Consider the following 22,296-nt stretch of genomic DNA (forward strand, 5'->3'; position numbering starts at 1 on the left):
AAAAGTCTGAGAGTGAAACTTAACAGAAATAAATGTAAATTCATGTGTTTTTTGGTTAAAAAAATAACTCCGAACATGTGCTTTGGAAATGTAGTTTAGAAACAGAACATCATTAAAAAGAATAGAGTTCAGGCATGAAACAAATAATTCCTTCACTTCTGGAGTATTGTATTTGATTTTCTTAGTGGCACATTTTATGAAAGACATTGACAAATAGTGAAGTATCCAGAGGTGGTTAGAGCATTCTATAGAGCCCATACCTACTGAGGAGAAATAAAAGATAACATGCTACTTAGTGTTGATAAGAGAAAACAAAGAAAGGCAGTAAGATGAATACTTTAAAATATAAACTTTAAGAGCTTTGATACAGAAGTGAGAAGATAAATTTGTTTTATATTGCCACAAAGGAAAGAACCATAATCACTAAGTGACAGATTCCATTTCTGTCTGAAAAAATATGTATCTAAATAACTGGTAGGCAGAGAACTCCCTTTATGTCACGGACTGAGAGAGGTCTACGGGAAATGTACCACAGCACAGAGACAGTAATGAAGACATGGGAGTAAGTAGAAGGAGAGGATATAGATTACAAGGAAAAGGGTACCAAGGATGGATTCCTGACACTGGGGTCCCTGAGGAAGACAATGCAAAGGATATTAAGGATAAACTCCAGAACTAGGTGGAGGCAGAAAATAATATCATTTCTTAGAAGCCAGAAGAGGATGCCACAAATAAACAGAATGGTCAACAGCATTGGACAATCAAGAGAGGTCAAGTAAGTCAAGAACTGAAAAGCAATCTTTGAATTTCACAAACATAAGGTCACTGGTTATCTTAGTGATGCCAGTCACACTACCAGGATGGAAGCCAAAGTACGGAGAGTTGCAGGACAATGAGATGTGATGTAGAGGAGCAGGGAGTGAGTTATCCTTTTCCAAATGTCATCTGAGAAGCTCTAGAGGAAGGAAAATGAGGATGAGAAGGATTGTATGTTGGTTTTCCTTCCTGCTGGATCGATATGTTGAAGTGTTAACCAGTAATGTGATAGTATTTGGAGATAGGCTGATGATGTTTGGAGATGGGCAGATGGAAGTAACTGGGGTTAGATAAGATCACGAAAGCAGTGGCCTCATAAGAAAAGGGAGAAGGAGCAATTCCTCTCCCATTTGAGGACACATCCACAAGCCAGGAAAAGAGCTCTCACCAGAATATGATTATAGTGGCACTGTGATCTTAGACTTTCAGCCTCCATAACTGTGAGAACATAATTTCTGTTGATTAAGCCACTCAGGCTATGGTATTTTGTTATGGCAGCCTGAGCTGACTAAAACAGACAATAATCAAAATAAGGTCTGATTAAGGGAAAGGCTCTTAATTTAATTTTTTAGGATGGACAAGATTGAGCACATTTCTGAGCAAAAAGGAAGAAGTCAATGGCAAAGGAAAAATTGGGGAGACAGTAGACAGCATGGATCATTAGTGGAGCAAAACTACAAAGGAGTTAGTAGGAAGTGGGACCAAGAGCATGACTTGGGTATTGATCTAAAAAATAGGAAGAACACATACTGGGTGTGTACGAAGCAATTTCCAAAATCGTTACTCATCATTGATTGTTGAAGTGTTTAATAATCTGCATTCGGGAAGTGCTGGAAGAAAATAAAGTCTCAGGCTGGAGAAGAGTAGATTTCCACAAAATGCTTAATTACATGAGCTATGTTGGTTGACTACTGGTTTTCCAGAAATTATTTTCCTCCAATTATAGGAATATCCACCTATTTTCAGGGATAATGAAAAAAATTATTTTCATTGTAGCTATAGAGTGAAAAGAAAAGTGAGGTTGGTAAAAGCCAGACACATAGGTCTATCGTAGTGAAAATAAATAACATATTACTGATGCTGCACAATACTCAGCCAAAAGCATTTTCTAAAGATTTCCAATGTAAATCTGAGTGTCAGATATTTTTCAATGGGGAGAATGATTTTACCACTCCTGAGTTGCTAACAGCCCATTTCGTAAAATATAAACCCTTGTTTCAATACTTGTTCTTTTAAAAACACATTTACTGTTGTCTGGGCTCTATTAATCTACACTGATGGCCATCATTAGCACAATTTAACCCTGACTTTTCCTGTTCCCATGGCTCAGGGAAATCCAAGTACTCCCCAAGTAACACCTAGCATCTCTCAGGTATATAGATAACATTTGTTAATTCAAGTTTTATTTCTGTTTAGCATTTGTCCAGGGAGTAATTAAATGTGAGACTCAAACCATGACGGTTTTGTATAGACTCATCTATATAAAATATAAATAGTCTGATTAAAGATAATCATCCAATCGTCCTGATTGCAAATAGAGGAAGTTTTAAAACACTGCCATCTATTGCAATAGCCACAAATTGCACAGGCATTTTATGAACTGAGACACCAGAGAAAATATTTTACCATGTCATACCCAGCTCTAACATTAAACTGTTGAAGTTGATTTGAAATAATAACTAAGTTATTGTTCTTCTTAAGTGTTATACTGTGAAAGATATATTTATTTATTCATTGTTACGAGACTTTCGAGAATAGTCACACTTATTCAAAGGCAGTGGTGGAGAGAACCTGTAGGTTCTGACAAGGGATGCCTGATGTGAAACTAGCATGCTTAGTATACTACTTCTGTTAGTGGCCAAGAACCTCCTTCTGTGAGTCAGTAAGTAACAATTACTTGGAACTTTGAATCTAAGCTTGGTTTAAAGGAGTGACTTACACAGCCTTCAGTGAGACTAAAAAGCTTTTTGTCTGGCTCTCAGAAATCCTTGAGAATCTGGGTTCAAGGGAGGTCAAATAATTATATCATAATGCATAAAGTTAATTCATCTTTTTCTGCAGATTGTATTATAAAAAAGTTGCTTTCAACAGAATAATTCACTGATTCTTTTTATATCTCATTTGAGTGTATGTATTTGGTGGAGAAATTTTTATGAGAATATTATCTGTAAGGCCTCTATCACCCTAACATCATGAAAAAGTGACCTTGACTGAATTAAATAAAAAGAATATGCTTGCATTGTTAAGTCTCCGTTTGTCTAAGGACAAAAATGTTCTCTAAATCTCAACCATTTTTATCTGTTTGCCTGTCCTGCACTGGAGTGTATGATCTATCCTGTGATTTTGCAGTTGTTGTCCATAATACACATCAAGGAGACATATCTTGGGATTTCCATTGGCAAGACAAATATAAACAAGCAAGATCAACAGCTTGATGACCCCATGGATCAGAACTTTGGAGTCTTAATGTTTACCCATTATCTTTCACAGGTTTCTATTTAGAGATGTGCCATGAATACCAAGTTACCTGCTTGGAATCTCTAAATAAAGCATATCGACTGAGAAAAAAGAATTGAAAGTAAGCATGGCAGACTGGTGCCCTCCTATTCTAGCCATTAATCATTAGAAAAGCAATTTTAAAAAGTGGATAATAGGGAATTCTGTAGCATTTAAATTCAACATTTTAAACTGGACTGAAATTACATTGTCCTCGTCATTCACTTCTTGAGTTACTTATAAAAAGACTAAATGCAGTCATCCCTAGAAATAATTCTAATTTATAATGCAGATGTTCAGTATTCTTCTGATAAAAAGCTTTATTTATCTGGTATGAGAGTTAATCTTATCTGTCAGTTGGCTGGGTCGTGGTGCCCAGATATACTGTTAAACCTTATTCTGGGGGCTTCTGGGTACCTCAGTTGGTTAAGCGTCTGCCTTTGGCTCTTGGAGTCCTGAGATCGAGCCCCAAGTCAGGCTCACTGCTCAGTGGGGAACCTTCTTCTCCCTCTGCCTCTGCCACTCCCCCTGTTTGTATTCCCTCTCTCTCTCTCAATCTCTCTGTCAAATAACGAAATAACATATTAAAAAAATAAAACACCTTATTCTGGAAGTTTCCATGAGAATGTTTTGGATAAGATTAACATTTAAATAGGTGGACTTCGAGGAGAGCAGAGGGACCTCCACTGGTGGATGGGACCCATCCCATCAGTTGAAAACCTGAATAGAACAAAAGACTCACCTTACCAAAGTCAGAGGGAATTCTGCAGCAGATAGCTCCTGGATTTGGGCTATAACATTGGCTTTTTCCAGGTCTCCAGCCTCTCAGCCCACAATGCAGATTTTGGACTTGCATTCTCCATAATAGTGTGAGCCAGTTCCTTAAAATAAGTATCTTTCTGTGTATATACCTAACCTAATCATTCTGTTTTCCCGGAAAACCCTGAACAATACACTTTGTATTTAAATTTTTTTTTTAATTAAAGATACATGTTGCAGTAGAGTCTTCAGTTTCGAGTAGCAGAATCTGATCGTGGCTGAGTTAGTTATGTTTTCCAGAAGCCAATTGAGAAAGCCCTGGGCTGGCAGAGGAAAGAGGTTATCTGACAGCCTCTGTTTGTAGATCCAGGGGATCCTCAGAGGGGCATTTGGTGAGCATTCGTAGTAGGCACTGCTGAGTCTAAGTTTCAGTTGACCAACTAAGCAAACAGTACTTATGTAATTCTCTCAAACATGAAACCAGGAAATTCTGGTAAGTGCGCTCACGTGGACAAACTTGGCCCAGTAAAATTATTTATTTTCCTCTCTTTATTCTATCTCTTTTAGAACATACTTCAATTCTTTCATTCATAAACACAATTAGCAATATCTTACAAGTCCTTGGGTTCCGTGAGCCTTCGATTCTTGAGTTTGACATTCCACTTGCCTAATTTGGACTTTCTGGGAACTGATTCCAGGTAACTGATCCTCCAGGTCTGGAGATGGAGGGAGATGGTATAAATGGCAGGAGGAGTGCCTTCCCTTTGCCAGGAAACTGTGATAATCCCAAGGTCTTTACACAAGGCAGGAGTCTTCTCAGACAGAAGAGCAGATGGTCCTTTCCCTGATGAGAAGCTCAGCAGAGTTTGTAGGTTTGGAGTACTCCGCGTCACTCAGATCTTCCCAAAAGTTCCCATTCCAGTTCTTGGGGTCTCTTTGCCCCCCCACTCTACTTTCTTCTAAGAGAACAGTCTTGGCTGTGAATTCCGCAGATAGGATGAAACCACCCAGAGAATCAAATTTTGAGTTTGATTTTCTGTTGTATTTTCCTGCAACTACTTTTGGGAAGAAGTTCTTATATCTTAGTCGTAGACAATGCATGGTGTTCTGTGAGGTGAGAATTTGATAGGTGGAGACTTTTATTCTCTTTCTTTAAGTTTTCCACCTCAGGTAAAAGCAACCACTTTATCCTATACCCTTTAAAGCCCTCACGACTTTCCTGTTTTTTTCTGTGCTGTGGTAACAGTCACTTGGTCATTCAGTTTTGCCTTCAATGGGCGCTTTATTCCACACAACTATAGCTGTTCATTGGATTGACTAATTTAATTAGCTCTTTTGCCACGGTGTATGTCATGCAATGTCACCGTCTTTTAACATTAGCTGGATTTTCCGAAACACCCGCCCCAATGAGGTCAGATAACCCATTGCAGATTTTCTCCCTTTCTCTGAGGTTTTGTTGCCTGTGGCCACCTCTGTAATTGATTTCTGTATCATGAGTTCTTAACTGTAAGGAAGAAAAAGTTACTTTGGCTGATTAAGCATGAACTTAGGAATTAAGAAGCTCAGGGAATTATAGAGATAGCCAGAGAATGAGGTTTGAGGCTACTCTTCTAGGGAAAATTGCCTCAAAATGTACTTTAGAATTGCTCTGAAGAGGACATATCCCCCATAGCTACCACATAGTGCCAGGGACTTGACTTGGAAGCCACTGCCTTCCCTCAAAGCTTCCCTCAACGCCTCTTGTGTTACTGTAGGTCCTCCTAGAAACAGACACTGAGAGAGAGATTAGACATGCAAGCATTTTATGAGGGGAAATACCTGTGTGAGAGAAAATGGGAGGGTGCTAGACTAGGAGTGGGAAGCTCTCAGATCTCTAACCAAGTCTGACCTTGAGTGATGGGAGAAGGGAGGGAAGGTGAGTAGAGATGCGCTAGACTGCTGCAGTCTAAGGAGGTTTCTGGAAGGTCCTTCAGGGAGTCCTGCAATTAAAGTTAGTGATCAGAGAGAGGACAGAATAGGCCTTCCTGAATGTTTCTGTGTCACTCACTGATGTGCGGAAAGCACGGCCTCAGTATGAATGCTGCATTGGCTCCCAGAGGGCAGCAGCTGGGGCCCATGATCAATTATGCTCCCACAGCTGGCTGTCTGGCGTGCATTCTCATGGTGGCCACTCTCTTGTCACCTTGCGTTACCTGCAGGCAGAGTCTCGGGCTCCATGTAACATTCTTCCAAATCTGAAGTCTCATGTGGGTGAGTCCATAGGGGGAATCTAACGAAGTCATACACCTGTGCTTTAACTGCAAAGAAACCTGGTGTGGGGAGGGGGATGGGGACAGGGCTCGCTGAATTCATAAGCCGTGACTTCCTCAAATATAGCTAGGGTGTTAAAAAATATGTTGGGGGAAAAATATGCTGGGCAGTCAGAACACACCACAGAGGTCCATCGCAATAATGAAAATTAATGAAAGACCTGAAACTGTGTTTACTTGACTATTTTATCAACATTTAGTGAATGGTTAAAAAGAGAAAGTTTTGGGACGCCTGGGTGGCTCAGTTGGTTAAGCGGCTGCCTTCGGCTCGGGTCATGATCCTGGGGTCCTGGGATGGAGTCCCGAGTCGGGCTTCTAGCTTGGTGGGGAGCCTGCTTCTCCCTCTGCCTCTGCTGCCTTTCTGTCTGCCTGTGCTCGCTCGCTCTCTCTCCCTCTGTCTCTGACAAATGAATAAATAAAATCTTAAAAAAAAGAGAGAGAGAGAGAAAGTTTTGTGAGTATCTTTCAGAAATAGAAGGAGAAAGACATAGGAGAACAGTGACAAGGGGAAAGAAAAAGAGAAAGCACAGAGGGCATGGGTGGAAGAGAGAGAAATAGGAAGGAGAGGAAAGTAGTTAAGGACATGTTGGAGAAAGAAGCTAGAAAGAGGGTGGGAGGTCTTGAGGAAGGAAGAACTAGGGGAAGAAGAAATGGTGAAAATGAACATCCAGGAGCCAGCCTTCACTGCCCACACTTTCAACATTATAACCCAAGATTACAGAACCGGTAAGTGGCAACTGAACTTGAACCCAGATCTCTTAACTCTTTTTCTGAGAGTCTCTACTTCATCAAAAGGCCACCTTAACAATTCAGACATACACAAAGAACTCCTCTCAGACTTTTTTTCCCCCTATTCATTTGGTGCATGGAAAACTCTAAAACCAAGTACAGATGAGGCTGGGAACTCATTTCTTGAACTACGCAGTTTACTCCATTCATTGAACTCAAAAGTAGTAATTAACCAGCTCCTTTGATTCTATATTTTGCTTTGCCTTTTGAGACTTTGCTCCTATGTGTCCTCCATCCCAGACAGTACCCTGTAGGTTTGCTTCCTCTTAACCAGATATTCTGGCAGGAGATAACCTTTGCATTTTCTATAATACCTATAGATGGCACCTTGGTTAGTACTTCAGTTTTCTACTAAGTTTGTAGGATTTTTTTTTTTTAAGATTTTATTTATTTATTTGACAGAGAGAGACACAGTAAGAGAGGGTACACAGCAGGGGAACTAGGAGAGGGAAATCAGGCCTCCTGCCGAGCAGGGAGCCCAATGTGGGGCTCGACCCCAGGATCCTGGGATCATGACCTGAGCCGAAGGCAGACGCCCAACGACTGAGCCACCCAGGCGCCCCAGTTTGTAGGATTCTAATAGGCCTATGTGATGTACAATTTAGATATGAGGCATTTGAGTTAAGTCAAATGCAAAATGTAAGTAAATGGATTAATTTTGGGGAGGGGACAAACTCTCATTTTATTTAGGCCAGCATGATCACAGTTTTATAACATGATTTCAGACTATAATGACATTACTGTGCTAATTCCGAGGAAGTCCATTGGATTTTATATACTAGCTATAACAATCAGTAATATTTTATAGCTATATGATGGCTGTTATGAATATTAATTGCCACTATCAACTGTTCCTGGACTGCCACCATTTATTTTCTATTCCTTTAGCTTTACAATGAAGGCTGTATAATGAAATCTACTTATTATTATCTGTGCAAAGCAATTTTTAAAAATGCCTTTTTAAAAAATCTCTTGGATTACTCTAATTTTATCTTTCTATTTTTAATGAATGAATATTGTAGAAGTAGATTATTTTGGAGTTGGAAGTCTGATTCTACCCTTTCATTACTCATATAATTTCAGCCAGTCTTTATCTATACACATAAAATAGATTATTTTCTGGTTGTTCTAAAGGAAGAAAATTTTTAAGAAAAACTTGAATGGGAAGAAGAGTTAACACATAAAAGAAATGAATCAGAAAAGTATGGAAAATCACTTAAGTTTCAGCATAAAATATTTATGTTTAAAGTCAATAGTTATGTTTTATCTTTATGAATAATAACCTAATCAATAATATTTAAGGAAAGCTCTTTATAGTATTACTGTATATAAAAACAATACATCCCAACTATTACTATACTTTTGTCAAAAAATGTTGTCAAAATACCATATGATTTCAGTCATATGTGGAATTGAAGATACAAAACAAATGAGCATAGGGAAAAAAAGAGAGAGAGAGAGAGACAAACTAAGAAACAGACTATAGAGAACAAACTGATGGTTACCAGAGGGGAGGTGGGTGTGGGGCTGGATTAAATAGGTGATGGGGATTAAGGCGTACACTTGTTCTGCAAAGCACCAGGTATTGTATGTAGGTGTTGAATCACTAAACTGTACACCCAAAACTGATACTACTGATAACTACACCTGAAACTGATTCTTACACTGTATATTCACTGGAGTTTAAATAAAAACTTAAAGAAAATTTTTTTGTCAAAAAATTTTAAGGGTGCCTGGGTAGCTCAGTCAGTTAAGCATCTGCCTTCAGCTCAGGTCATGATCCTGGGGTTCTGGGATGGTTGCTCCCTGCTCACCAGAGAGCCTGCTTCTCCCTCTTCCTCTGCCACAACCCCCCACCCCCGCTCACGGTCTCTCAAATAAATAAATAAAATATTTTTTTAAAACTTTTTTACAATAAGAAAACCAACAACCCAAGAAAAAATTGGGCAAAGTATGTGAACAGACACTTCACCTAAGAAAATATACAGATGGCACATAATGAAAAAGTGCTCAACATCATTTGTCATTAGGGAATTGCAAATTAAAACAATAGGGAGATACAACGACGCCTCTATGAGAATGGCTAAAATAAAAAAAACACTGAGAATATTAAATAGCACTAACCTGGCAAAGATGTGAAGCAATAGGAATATTCTTTCATTGTCAATAAGGAATGCAAAATGGTATAACAGCTCTGGAACACAGTTCGACAGTTTCTTACAAAGCTAAACATAGACTTAGCATATGATTCACCAATTGTACTCCTAGGTATTTACCCAATTAAGTTGAAAATATGTCTATGCAGAAACCTGCACAGGAATGTTTATAGCAGCTTTATTTACAATTGCCAAAGCCTGGAAGCAATTTAGACGTCTTTCAATAGGCAATGAATAAACAAACTGTGGTACATCCATACAAAATAATATTATTTAGCAATAAAAATGGATGAGCTATCAAGCCACAGAAAGATATGGAGGAACCATAAATGCATATTGCCAAGTGAACGCAGTCCGTCTGGAAAGGCTGTATGATTCCATTTAGATGATATTCTAGAATTATATTCCAATCATGATAGTCTGGTAAAGGTAAAGTATAGAGACAATAGAAAAGACTGTGGTTGTCAGAGGTTCAGGGGAGAGCAGAAGGAATGAATAGGGGAAGCTCAGGTAATTTTTTTTTAAAGATTTTATTTATTTATTTGACACACAGAAAGAGAGATCACAAGTAGGCAGAGAGGCAGGCAGAGAGAGAGAAGGGGAAGCAGGCTCCCTGCTGAGTAGAGAGCCCGATGAGGGGCTCGATCCCAGGACCCTGAGATTATGACCTGAGCCAAAGGCAGAGGCTTAACCCACTGAGCCACCCAGGTGCCCCAGCTCAGGTAATTTTTACAGTGATGAAACTCTTCGTCTGGTACTGTAGTGGTGTATACATGACATTACACATTAGTCAAAACCCAGAGAATTCTACAAACAGTGACTTGATGTAGACATATTAAAAAAAATCATTTAGGAGGTTTGAAGTTCCCAGGAAAAGAGTAGTCTGTGAAAAGAGAATCTGATCCTTTTACAAATGTATGAAATGGTCTCACTGAAGGTGATGGGGAAAACTTACTGACCTAAGTAACACTGGAAATGAATGTAACATGAAAGGCAAAAGGAACTGCACATAAATAATGTACTCTAGTCTATAGAGTTGTTTCCCCCAGGAGTGTGGTTCAACAGTTCAGAGATGGCTCTACACGTTTACTGGAATGGGACAGTTGTGGATGGGGGGAGTCGGATATCTTACTGCTGGAGGTGAAATTGACAGATCAGCAAGGGGAAAAAGCTAGAATGATCTTCATGATAATGTATTAGAGTTGGAGACCTGAGTAAGAGCTCATGTTTAACTTCATACAGATAAAATGGTTACATATAGAAATTATTTTATAGATACGTGCATATACATACATTAGTATTCATGTATATATTTCTTTTCTTTGTCAGCTGACAGAGCCTTTAAAAAATGACACTCTGGGGCACCTGAGTGGCTCAATTGGTTAGGTACCTGCCCTCAACTCAGGTCATGATCTTGGGGTCCTGGGATCGAGCCCCATATTGGGCTCCTGTTCAGCGGGGAGTCTGCTTCTCCCTTTCCCCTTCCCCCATCTTGTGTGGGCTCTCTCTCTTTCTCTCTCAAATAAATAATTTTTTAAATGATATTTAAATAGCAATGAGCACATTTAGCACTTAGTATGGGTTTTTAAAACCATTTTCCAATAAAAGGAAGAAGGATCTGAAAAGAAATGGTTGTTTCTAGGACTGGGTAAGGAAATATTTCAGAGATGTCTGGAGCATCGTGTAGTGCCAGAGAAGAAGGAAATGCTCAAAATAAAACAAAACAACCCACATCAATGGGCTTATGTCAAAGGGACACAAAGGAGTTTCCAATGACCAAGCTGGAGTAATCTAAGCAACAGAGTAAAGTGGTATCGGATTATAACCCAAAGTTTAAAGAAGTATCCGTGAGTCCATTTGATACAGACAAATGATTGAATAAATTAACAAATTGGTGAGAAGAGACAAATTTCCCATGCCGAAGTTCAAGTAAGTTTGTAGATGCTTCACCTGAGAAGAGGGGAAGTGTAATTCCTCACTCTTTAAGTGTGGGCCTACACAGCGACATTCCCACATAGTGACCTTTCCAAAGTACAGTATAGAAAGTGGAAGGAAAGGGTAACTTGATGATGGAGAGACCTGACAAACACTACCCCCGCAGTCAGCTGATCGGGGTCAGAGTTAAAAGTCACAAATCATGTTGATAGAATGTACCCTTCAGATGATACGAAAAAGGAACTTTACCTCTGGGATCTTCCTCTCAAAACCTGTAACTCTGGTTTAATCATGAGAAAAACATCAGACCAATTCCAATAGCAGAGTTCCTTGTTTTTAAAAAAATGTTTATTTTTTCTTTTTGAGAGAGAGAGAGAGCAGGAATCCCAAGCAGACTCTGTGCTACGAGCAGAGGCCAGTGTGGGCTTAATCTCACAATCCTGAGATCACGACTTGAACTGATATCAGGGGTTGGATGCCTAACGAACTGAGCTACCCAGGTCCCCCCAAACTCTTTGTTTTTACAAAGAACATCTTAGAAACTGTCACAGCTAAGAGAAGCCTAAGGAGACACGATGACTAAATGTAATTTAGTATTCTGGGTGGGACCCTGGACTAGAAAAAGGACATTGGGGGAAAACTAAGGAAGCCTGAATAAACAATGGACTTTAGTTGACAATAATGTATCATTATTGCTTCATTAATTGTTAACAAATTACTACACTAATGTAGTTAATAACAGGAAACTATGTAGAGGGGATACACCAGGACTCTTTGTGCTAGCTGCTCAATTTTTCTGTAAATCTAAGACACTTCTAAAAAGTGAGTTCTAGTCATAAAAAAAAAATAGATGCATGCCGTTTGCAAGCAACTATACTTGGATTAATTCTAATATTACTTGATCTTGTCCTCAAGAGATACACTACTAGTAAATAAAAGCAGGGGATTTAATATATCTTAGTTTGGTTGCAAAGCCCATTGTATTTTCACTAGATGAACATTTCTCAAAATACATCCAGTGGAGGGACTCCTGGATGGCTCAGTTGGTTAAGTGACTGCCTTGGGCTCAGGTCATGATCCTGAGTCCGAGGATGGAGTCCCACGTCAGCCTCCCTGCTCAGTCTGTTCAGGGAGTCTGTTTCTCCCTCTGACCCTCCCTCCTCTTGTGTTCTCTATCTCTCTCTTTTATTCTCTCTCTCTCAAATAAATAAATAAATAAATAAAAAATAAAATATATATGGTGGAACACTAAGCCCATTAAAATCTCTTGGGGGAGAAAAGACTTAAATAAATTACTTACTTACCTGTTAAATATATATGGGAAATTTGTCCTAGAGCTCCCTAGAACCTTTTAGAGACTCTTAAAGGACATTAGCAAATAAAGAGTCCTGAAAAATCCACAAAGAGACCTGTCTAACTTTGTAACACAGTTTTTCCCCAATTTATTTTACACGGTATCTACTTTTCATGTAACTTACTCCATTGGCCTTGCTCCACTAAGTTGCCACTCTGGGGCTCTAGGAGACCGTAATGTGGTCTTCAGGTACTGCGTGTTCAAGCCCAGGTGAGTTGACAATCTGTGACAGATATTGCTGCTTGACTCCAAATACCCACTCACCCTGAGCAATAAGCTCATTTTTTAGTTTGACTCATGGTCAGCTAACTAAAAGACTGTATTTCCCAGCCTCCCTTGCATGTGTGCTAACCTTGAGACGAAGTTCTGGCCAATGATACATGAGCTGACTTATCCAGGAACTTTTACCAAGTATCCTTACAAGATAGAGAGATCTCTCCTGTCTGCTGTCTTTCTTCTTGCTGGTTGAAGTGCATATAGAATAGCCAGAACTCTGAACTGTGTAGGCTGACAGTGAGCGTAAGACAGCCACAAAACAGAAAAAGCCAAATTGCCCTACAGCCATGAGGTTACCCGTTCAGTATTCTTATTCCAGAGTTCCTTTACAAGAGAAGAACATACAGAGATAATATACTCCTATCTTGTTTAAGCCAATTCTGTGGATTTTTAAAATTTTTTTAAATGTGGGGGCGCCTGGGTGGCTAAGTGGGTTAAAGCTTCTGCCTTCAGCTCAGGTCATGATCTCAGGGTCCTGGGATCAAGCCCTGCATCGGGTTCTCTGCTCAGTGGGGAGCCTGCTTCCTCCTCCTCCTCTCTCTCTCTCTCTGCCTGCCTCTCTGCTTACTTGTGATCTCTCTCTCTGTCAAATAAATAAATAAAATCTTTTTAAAAAATTTTAAAAATGTGATATGTTGCTGATTTGGTTTGGTTGTTATGAGCAGCCAAAGTGAACCCTAAGTGATACTCATTCTGAATTAAAATAGCCTCTGGGGTGCCTGTGTGGCTTGGTTGGTTAAGCAGCTGCCTTTGGCTGAGGTCATGATCCCAGTATCCTGGGATCAAGTCCCACATTGGGGCTCCCTGATCAGCGGGGAGCCTGCTGCTCCCTCTCCCTCTGCTGCTCCCCCTTTATGTGCTCTCTCTCTCTCTGTGCCAAATAAATAAATAAAAATCTTTAAAAAAAATAAATAAGATAAAGCAGTCTGAAGAAAATAATACATAAGCAAAAAGAAATTCATTAAAGTGTTGATTGTTTGGGTTTGGGGAGAGGAGATAGTCTTTCTTTGCTAATAATTGGCGCACAATTTCAATAAACCAATCCCTTGGGAAGTCAGTGCTGGCAACCTCTTCTTTCTTTAAGGATTAGCCCAGAACATCACCCTCTTTCAAAACTTCCGTCCTTTCCCAGCCAGACTAAGATGCTCCTATCACACCTTGAGATTCTTCCTCTAAAATAATTGACACATTGTGATAACTGTCAATCTTGTGGTTAGAATTTACTACATAAAGAGGAAAATTTAGACCCTTTCCTCTTCTCTCCCGTGCCACAGGCCAGGAAAGCTGTTGAAGCTCAAGACATACTTGTTGGATGGATGAACGAATGAATGAATGAATAAATGACGAATAAAGAAACTTGCTTGAACATCCCAATTAGGTAACTATGCTCCTTTCCCTAAACCTCCTGTATCAGTGAGACAACAGGGGTGTTGCTTCATGTGGTCTTTCTTCTAGCTTTTGGTCCTTCTACTTGAAGTGGTTTTTCCCATGGACATTTCCCTTTTCACACTCTACATTTTACTCAGGGTAGAGTGACTACTCCTTTGTTCCTTATAAACCGTGGAAAGTCCCTCTCTTTCATCTCAGATCTGATGCCCAGACCAGTATTTTAGAAGGGTCAATTTGAAGGCTATCCTGACAGGGTAGAAATTCATCATGGCCTTTGTTGACTGGGCACAGCTTACCAGGTGACATAGGCCCATGAGAAATGTGCCTCGGGACAGGCCACGTGGAAGATGGATAACTTCATGTTCCCAGTTTTCTCGGCTTTCTGAGCACAGACTTTCAAAAGTTGGTTGGACTGGGGGTTTGTGGGAAGAGGTGGTAAGTCCCAGAGGTTTGAAGTCTCTTCAGTCAGCTTAGGTTCTCAGGTAGAACATTTTTGTGACCTTTGCAAGAGGCAGAATTCTCCTGTTTATGTGTTTACATGTTAACGACTGAGAGTCTGAGAAAACCCCTAATTTCAGTTCATCATTCTCCACCTGTATAGGTTCTATTACCTACCAGTATAAAATATGCTTGAATGTTGCAAAGAAGATAGGGAGATACTATTTTCTCATTTTTTTTTTACCTGAAAGGGAAAGCGACAATGCAGAATTTTTTAATTTGACTGCTTTTAGGAAGGGCAGGCAGTATGCTTGGCTATGGACCCCCTACAGTCACCTAGAACTTTACATTTTGTGTTACTTGCCTAACACTGTAGGTATTTGCATTTGGGATCTCTGCAAATAAAAATTTCTGGTTGTTGTTTTTTTGGTTGGTTTTTGTTTTGTTTTGTTTTTGTCTTTTAGAGGAAGAGGGGGAGAGGGAAAGAGAGAATCTTAAGCAGGCTCCATGCCCAGTGTGGAGCCCAATGTGGGGCTTGATCCCACAACCCTTAGATCATGACCTAAGCAGAAACCAAGAGTCAGACACTTAACCGACTGAGCCACCCCGAGGAAGGATCATCATAAGAGGGAGAAATGGAATGGTATTTCCTCTGCCTGCATGTGAGTTGGACTGCTAGAGATTCATTGGGGGTGATCTTGTAGTTCTTTTTGAAAATACCAATGTTTGGTGAGCCATTAACACTGTAGTGTAAGTTAACTCAATCACAGTGCCTGGGTGTTGGAAAACACCTGGGCAAGATCAGCTGAATGAGGGAACAAGGTTTTTAGTTATTCCAGAATGTGGAGTGCTCTGGGAAATGAAATTGACCCGGACATGGATCTAGATCACTGATCTCCCTGGAATGAAGGTGCTAGAGCTGAATATGGCCTGCAGAAAGGAAGGGGCGGCTTCAAACTCAACTCCATCACTGCCTAAACAAGGGGAAGCTACATTTCTTAAATATCTAATATGTGCCAGGAATTGTGAAAGTCAGTTTATGTATATGATCACACTTGATTCCCCCAGCGAAACTTGTGTTATTTCCCCCCACTTTACAGATCAAAAACAAAGCAAAATCATCCCTAGAAGCTTGGCGAGAGAGAATAACTTGCCCAAGTCAGCTGATTAGTGATGTAGCCAGGATTGATTGAGCCCAGATTCATTTTCTTCTAAGCAAAGCTCTCCTTGCCACAGTGGTGTTTTTGGACCAGAACCTAGCCATTCCCTATAAGAGCATTTCAATGCAGAAACATCTGTCAAAGTCTTGGCTTATAAGTGAAATTCTAAAATGCAACCTGTGCTTTAAAGGGAGGCTGTCTATGTTCATTCCGAGTGTAATGCTGCTCTTTGTTCTGGGGTGGAAAGGGGGTTCGTCATAATACACGGAATTGGCCTGATGGGTTCCTTATATCAGCACTGCTTTTCAGATGATCTCCCTGCAAATATGCTGGTATTTTCCAAACAAACATATGCCTGGGTGTTACTTAATTAACCATAGAGTTTTGAACATTGTGAAATTCAAGTTTACATATGTTTTCAAACAACATATTTCAAACAAAATTATTTGCAACCAGAAGAGGAAGTTCATTTACTCACCATTCCTTTCACTAATCTCCTCTGTGCCTAGCATTGCAGTAGGACGTGGCCACAGCAGTGAACCAGAGAGTCTCTTTCCTTGAAGAGATCATGTTTTCTGGAAACGTCTTCAATAAAGTTTGAGGTGTTTTTATCATGGTGTCCCTGTGGAGTTAAACTTCAGAAGTTCAATGTATTAAAAAGAAAAGGCATGGAAATAGCCTTTCCATCACATAAAATAAAAATCCCTTCTAGATTTTCCTGCTCATCTGGTCCACTTAAAAATGCTCCTTGGGAGGCGCCTGGGTGGCTCAGTGGGTTAAGCCTCTGCCTTCAGCTCAGGTCATGATCTCAGGGTCCTGGGATCAAGCCCTGCATCCAGCTCTCTGCTCAGCAGAGAACCTCTTTCCACCCCCCCCAACCTGCCTCTCTGCCTACTTGAGATCTCTCTCTCTTTCTGTAAAATAAATAAATAAAATCTTTAAAAAAATGTTCCTTGGATGAATGCCTGTCATTCAATCAGAAATTCAGTTTTCCATTGTATGGGGTGTATTATGAGTCACAAAGAGGGAAATACGGGCATGTTCTTAAGCAGGCTACAGCCTGATGGGGGAGACCTGACAGGCTAAAACAAGGAAACTCTAGGTCAGGTGTTGGCCAACATTCTGCAAAGGGCTAGATACTGATTTTCAATTTTTGGTTTTGTAGGCCGTATGGTCTCTATTGCAACTGCTCACCTCAGCCATTATAGCATGAAAACAAGCACAAACGGTATGTAAATGAATGAGTGTGGCTGTGCTTGAATCAAGTCATTATTTTTTTTTAAAGATTTTATTTATTTATTTGACAGAGAGAGATCACAAGTAGACAGAGAGGCAGGCAGAGAGAGGGAGGGAAGCAGGCTCCCTGCCAAGCAGAGAGCCCGATGCGGGACTCGATCCCAGGACCCTGAGATCATGACCTGAGCCGAAGGCAGCGGCTTAACCCACTGAGCCACCCAGGCACCCCGAATCAAGTCATTATTTACAAGAGCAGGTGGCAGACTGAATTTGACCACCAGACCCTAGTTTGCTGACCACCAACCCCAGGTGAAGGTACTTTTGCTCTACCTACCCAACTGTGGATGGTCATTGTGGGGGCACAGGCAGAATCCCCTTCCTTCCTCGCCATGGGATGTGTGTCCTTCCCAAAGAGGTAAGGCCATCTCATCTACCCAGATAGATAAGCCATGCTCATGACAGTGACCTTCTGAGTCAGTGCAGTCCAATGCCAGACCACCCAGAAAGCACCCATAAGCCCACATTCCAAAGTTAAAATATGAAATTAAAATGAAAATGACAAGTAGTTAGTGAAGAAAAGTGGGGAGCTCACTGCAAATGGGAACTAGAGTAGGCCCAGCCCCAGGAGAGGGAGAGGATGAGGGCAGGGGGAACGAGCTGATGGGGCAAAGGGCATGCCTTGGCATGAGTGAAAGCAGCAGGACATTTCTATGGGAAGAGAAGGATGGCATTTTAATTTGATTTGAAAAACAAGTGGGGGACATGTTAGGTGGAGAGATAAACCCAACGTAATAAGAGTGGAGACAGAAAGAAGTTGGGGGTATGAAAGCCAGAAGGTGTCTATCCAGGCTATGGCGTGAAACCTGGAAATTTACTCCCCAGTCCAAACCGTGGCTTACTGCTGGGGTAGGGCAAAGGCCTAGGGGAACTGAGGATGTGAAGTTGAAGAAAGAAGAAAGACTGGCGGCTAAAGAACCATGACCCGGCCGTCGTACATGCAGGGCTGGGTGATGTAATCTTGATCTGGGCACTTTGCATCCAGAGCAGAAGTGAGCCGAACACCCTCATTTTCACACTGGCATCTTAGGTAAAGGAAGAGGCAGCTGATGTCATAATCCTAAATCGGGCACCTACACACACCCAGCAGACCACCTCCAGCCAGCCCGGTATGTGTCTCGCCAACAAGCCCAGATACTGCTTGCCAATCAGCAGCCCTCAGAAGCTGTACTTCCCTAATATAGGACAGACACAGTTCTCAGTGTCTTGCATTTCAGAGACCTGCTCCATTTCCCTGGCCCTGAACCTGGCCCCTGGAGTTGAAACTGTCCAGGATGTGTCCCCATGTCCACTTGGTGCTCAATATTTGTTATAGTAGTATTTTTCTTTTCTCTACAGGTATTTCCACATTTTTCACACTTCCATAACTTATTTTTTGTATGTTCGTGACTCGCTTCTCCTTAATATCTACCCTTTTATAATGACCCACCTTCCCCACCATCTGGTTCAATCAGGCTCAACAAGTGTTTATTGAGTGTTCACAATGCCCAGACACCGTCTTAGACTTTGGAGATATAATAATGAATAAGATACTATATTTCCCTTCAGTGAGTTCAACTCAAATGGGATGCATTTACGGTTGATACAGAAAGATAGTTGTCTGGGATGCCTGAGTGGCTCAGTTGGTTAAGCGTCTGAGTTCTGCTCAGGTCATGATCCCAGGGTCTTAGGATCGAGCCCCCGAGTCTGCTTCTCCCCATTCCTCTGCCTGTCCTCACCCTGTGTTACCACAAATTAATAAAATCTTAAAAAAAGAAAGAGACTTATCTGTAATTTATTAGATCTTGTTAAGGGCACGTGCACCATTGTAATAGTAGGAGTTTCTTTTAAAGCGTTGATAATATTAAGATTTTACATTGGCATAAGCAGAATTGTAAGCTCAAAGGCCTTCAGGACCAGGCAGTTTATATAAATTAATGAAGCCTACCAGGTGTTAAATCTGTTGTGGACTGTCATTCATGTGAAGGCACCCGAATTTCAAAACACTGAAATACTGTTCTGTCACAACCAAGTGTGTCTCTGGGCTGTGTGATTGAGATTACTGGCTTAGTGCCTTACTTTTTTTTTTTTTTAAGATTTTATTTATTTATTTGACAGAGAGAGATCACAAGCAGATAGAGAGGCAGGCAGAGAGAGAGAGAGAGAGAGAAGCAGGTTCCCCACTGAGCAGAGAGGCTGATGCGGGGCTCAATCCCAGGACCCTGAGATCATGACCTGAACCGAAGCCAGAGGCTTAACTCACTGAGCCACCCAGGCATGCCGTGCCTTACTTTTTGTTTTTGTTTTTCTTTTCTTTTAAGTGCAGCACATACAGTTTATTTATTTATTTTTATTAACCTATAATGTATTGTTTGTTTTGGGGGTACAGGTCTGTGAGTCATCAGTGTTACACAATTCATAGCTCACTCACCATAGCACATGCCTTCTCCAATATCCATCATCCAGCCACCCCATCCCTCTTAACCCCCTCCACTCCAGCAACCCTCAGTTTGTTTCCTGAGATTAAGAGTCTTTTATGGTTTGTCTCCCTCTCTGGTTTCGTCTTGTTTCATTTTTCCCTCCCTTCTCCTATGATCCTCTGTCTTGTTTCTCAAATCCCTCATATCAGTGAGATCATATGATAATTGTCTTTCTCTGACTGACTTATTTCACTCAGCAGAATGCTCTCTAGTTCCCTCCATGTCGTTGCAAATGATAAGATTTTGGGTTTTTTGATGACTGCATATTCCATTGTATATACACACCACATCTTCTTTATCCATTCACCTGTTGATGGACATCTAGGCTCTTTCCATAGTTTGACTATCGTGCATATTGCTGCTATAAATATTCGGGTACATATGGCCCTTCAGATCATTACATTTGTATCTTTGGAATAAATACCCAATAGTGCAATTAATGCCTTAGTTTTTATGAAACGAACTCATATGTTTTCATTTGACCAGCACAATACACTGTAAGGCAGGCTGGACAGGCAAAGGAAACTGATGTCATAGCCCCCTTCAATCTCCCCGGGTGAAGTTATACCTATTATTCAGATAAAACAATCTAAGGTATTTATCAGGATAGCATCCGGTCTCTGAGGGAGGCTCCCTGTGGCACCTTTCAGCATAGCGTGTGTTGAAGAGTATACAATGCTGAATGTGACTTTGCTTGTTGTCTGGGATGCCTGACCTCTTTAATTGCTGTGCTCAAATACAGGCCAATGGAAATAAACTCTTGAAGCCACCCAGACTTAGGAATTCCTTGGCCTACAGAATAGGGTTCTTGGTACTTATCTATGAGCACCTTGGGTGGAATCATCGTTTTCATCTACCACCCAGTGAAGACAAGGCAGGAGACCACCGGTGGTGGTGTTTAGTTTATTAACAGACTCAGGCTTAAAGCATCTCTGTGAAAGAAACTGCTGGATGTCTGATCCTGTGGTTGGCAAGACAGAAGGGCAGAGAGGCTGGGATGAGTTCAGTCTCTCTTTCTGAATGTTGCCTTTGAAGCTCCCAGCAATAGCGGCACTCCGAAGGAAGGAAGCACGTAATGTGTAAAAACCTAAAATGTTTGCTGCTCCTGGGTTAGCCTTCAAAAGAGAAAATTGCTAGTCCAGCACATTTTTGTAAGCTCTTTGGGAAGAGACTTAATTCATCTCTGTAAACTCCCAGATGGTAGGGGGTTATCTCTGCTGCAGTAGCCATTCAATAAACATTAGTTGAATTGGATTTCCTTTTCTGTGTGATCTTCTGAATGCAGTGTAAACCCTGGCCAGAACAGTAGGGTGTTCCAAGGCTCCACATCCTAAAGCAGACGTGCAGGGGAAAATGTGAATGATTGAAATTGGCTGAGAGAAGATGGCAGGCCAGATGGACTTCCAGCTGGAAGAGGACCCCTTGAGCAGGGCCTTATGAGCGCCGCAATCAAAGTCTTTTGATCTCGAAGGGGAATTGATCCCAGGTCTGAAGAAAAGACGAACCGTGGTGTGAAGAGAACCCTCCTCCCGGACTAACGATGTGAATCGTCATTAGGGAAGCATCACAGGTTGGATTCCCTGGGGAGCAGAATTTTAAGTTCAGAATCTGAGCAGAAGCATGCAGATGATTGCTGAAAAGAGTCCTTGAGATCAATACCTGTGAAAGGTAGAGGAAGGAAGTGGTACTGGAAGGGAGGGAATGTGGACCTGCCGGTGTAGCCCGACGACAGCCTCGGATGACTGCAGGAGAACTGAAGCCGGAGTGGACCTTCAGTGTTAGCCCAAGGTGCGCCAGGATAACCAGGCTTTCATACTTCCCCAGTAATCACCGTATGTGGGCTACCCTGGGAAGGGGTATGGCCTTGGGCAAAGCCACTCCTGCAGGCAGTCCCTGGAAGGGCTGACAGCTGAAGGCCCTCTGCAGCTAGCACTCCCAGCAACTAGTGCAACCAACTCTTAATTGAAGAGGGACCTGGACGGTGCTTCACAGCATCTACCGCAGTGCCACTCAGATCCCCCTCTTTATATTTTTTCTGGAAGCAGCTCTTCCTGACTTCCACTTCTCTAACTTTGCAGAGAAGGTTAGTGGGTGAGTTATGTCCCTGCCACTCCAGCTGCGCTCAAGGCTACAATTGATATTCATTCTCTTTCCCCCTCCCCGCCCAGCTGTCCATTCTGCCCCCTCAGCTAGTACCTCTGCTGGTCTCAAGGTCACATCACAAGGTCAGAACCTGGTCACCAGGATTTTCTCAGGATGAGATTGCTGCACTTTCCCATCCACCCTAAAAATTGGGCATGGAAATACCAAGTGATGCCCCAGTGGGTCACCTAAGTGTCACACATATTCCTCCCTGCTCCCACTGTAAAGCTCTACCTCTTCTCAATGCTTACATTCACTTGCCTTTGCCAGGATGGTGACTCCCCTTCTTACCTGATAATCCCTTGGCTCAAGGATCCATGGCAGTCCCCTGGTGAAACTATTCCCCCTTTTGGAATTAGAACTTCTAAACCAGCAGAGGTTAGAGTTGCATGGATAGGAAACACCAATGCCTTACATGGAAAGCAATGGGAGTTACTTGGGAGTGATTGCAAGTGGAGCCACTCTTCCTTGCACGCCTTGGTTCCTGGACCCATTTATTTTTCCCATTCAAGACACAACACTCCA

This window comes from Enhydra lutris, unplaced genomic scaffold, assembly GCF_002288905.1.
Source record: "Enhydra lutris kenyoni isolate GAN:26980312 unplaced genomic scaffold, ASM228890v2 scaffoldscaffold40, whole genome shotgun sequence".
NCBI lineage: Eukaryota > Metazoa > Chordata > Mammalia > Carnivora > Mustelidae > Enhydra > Enhydra lutris.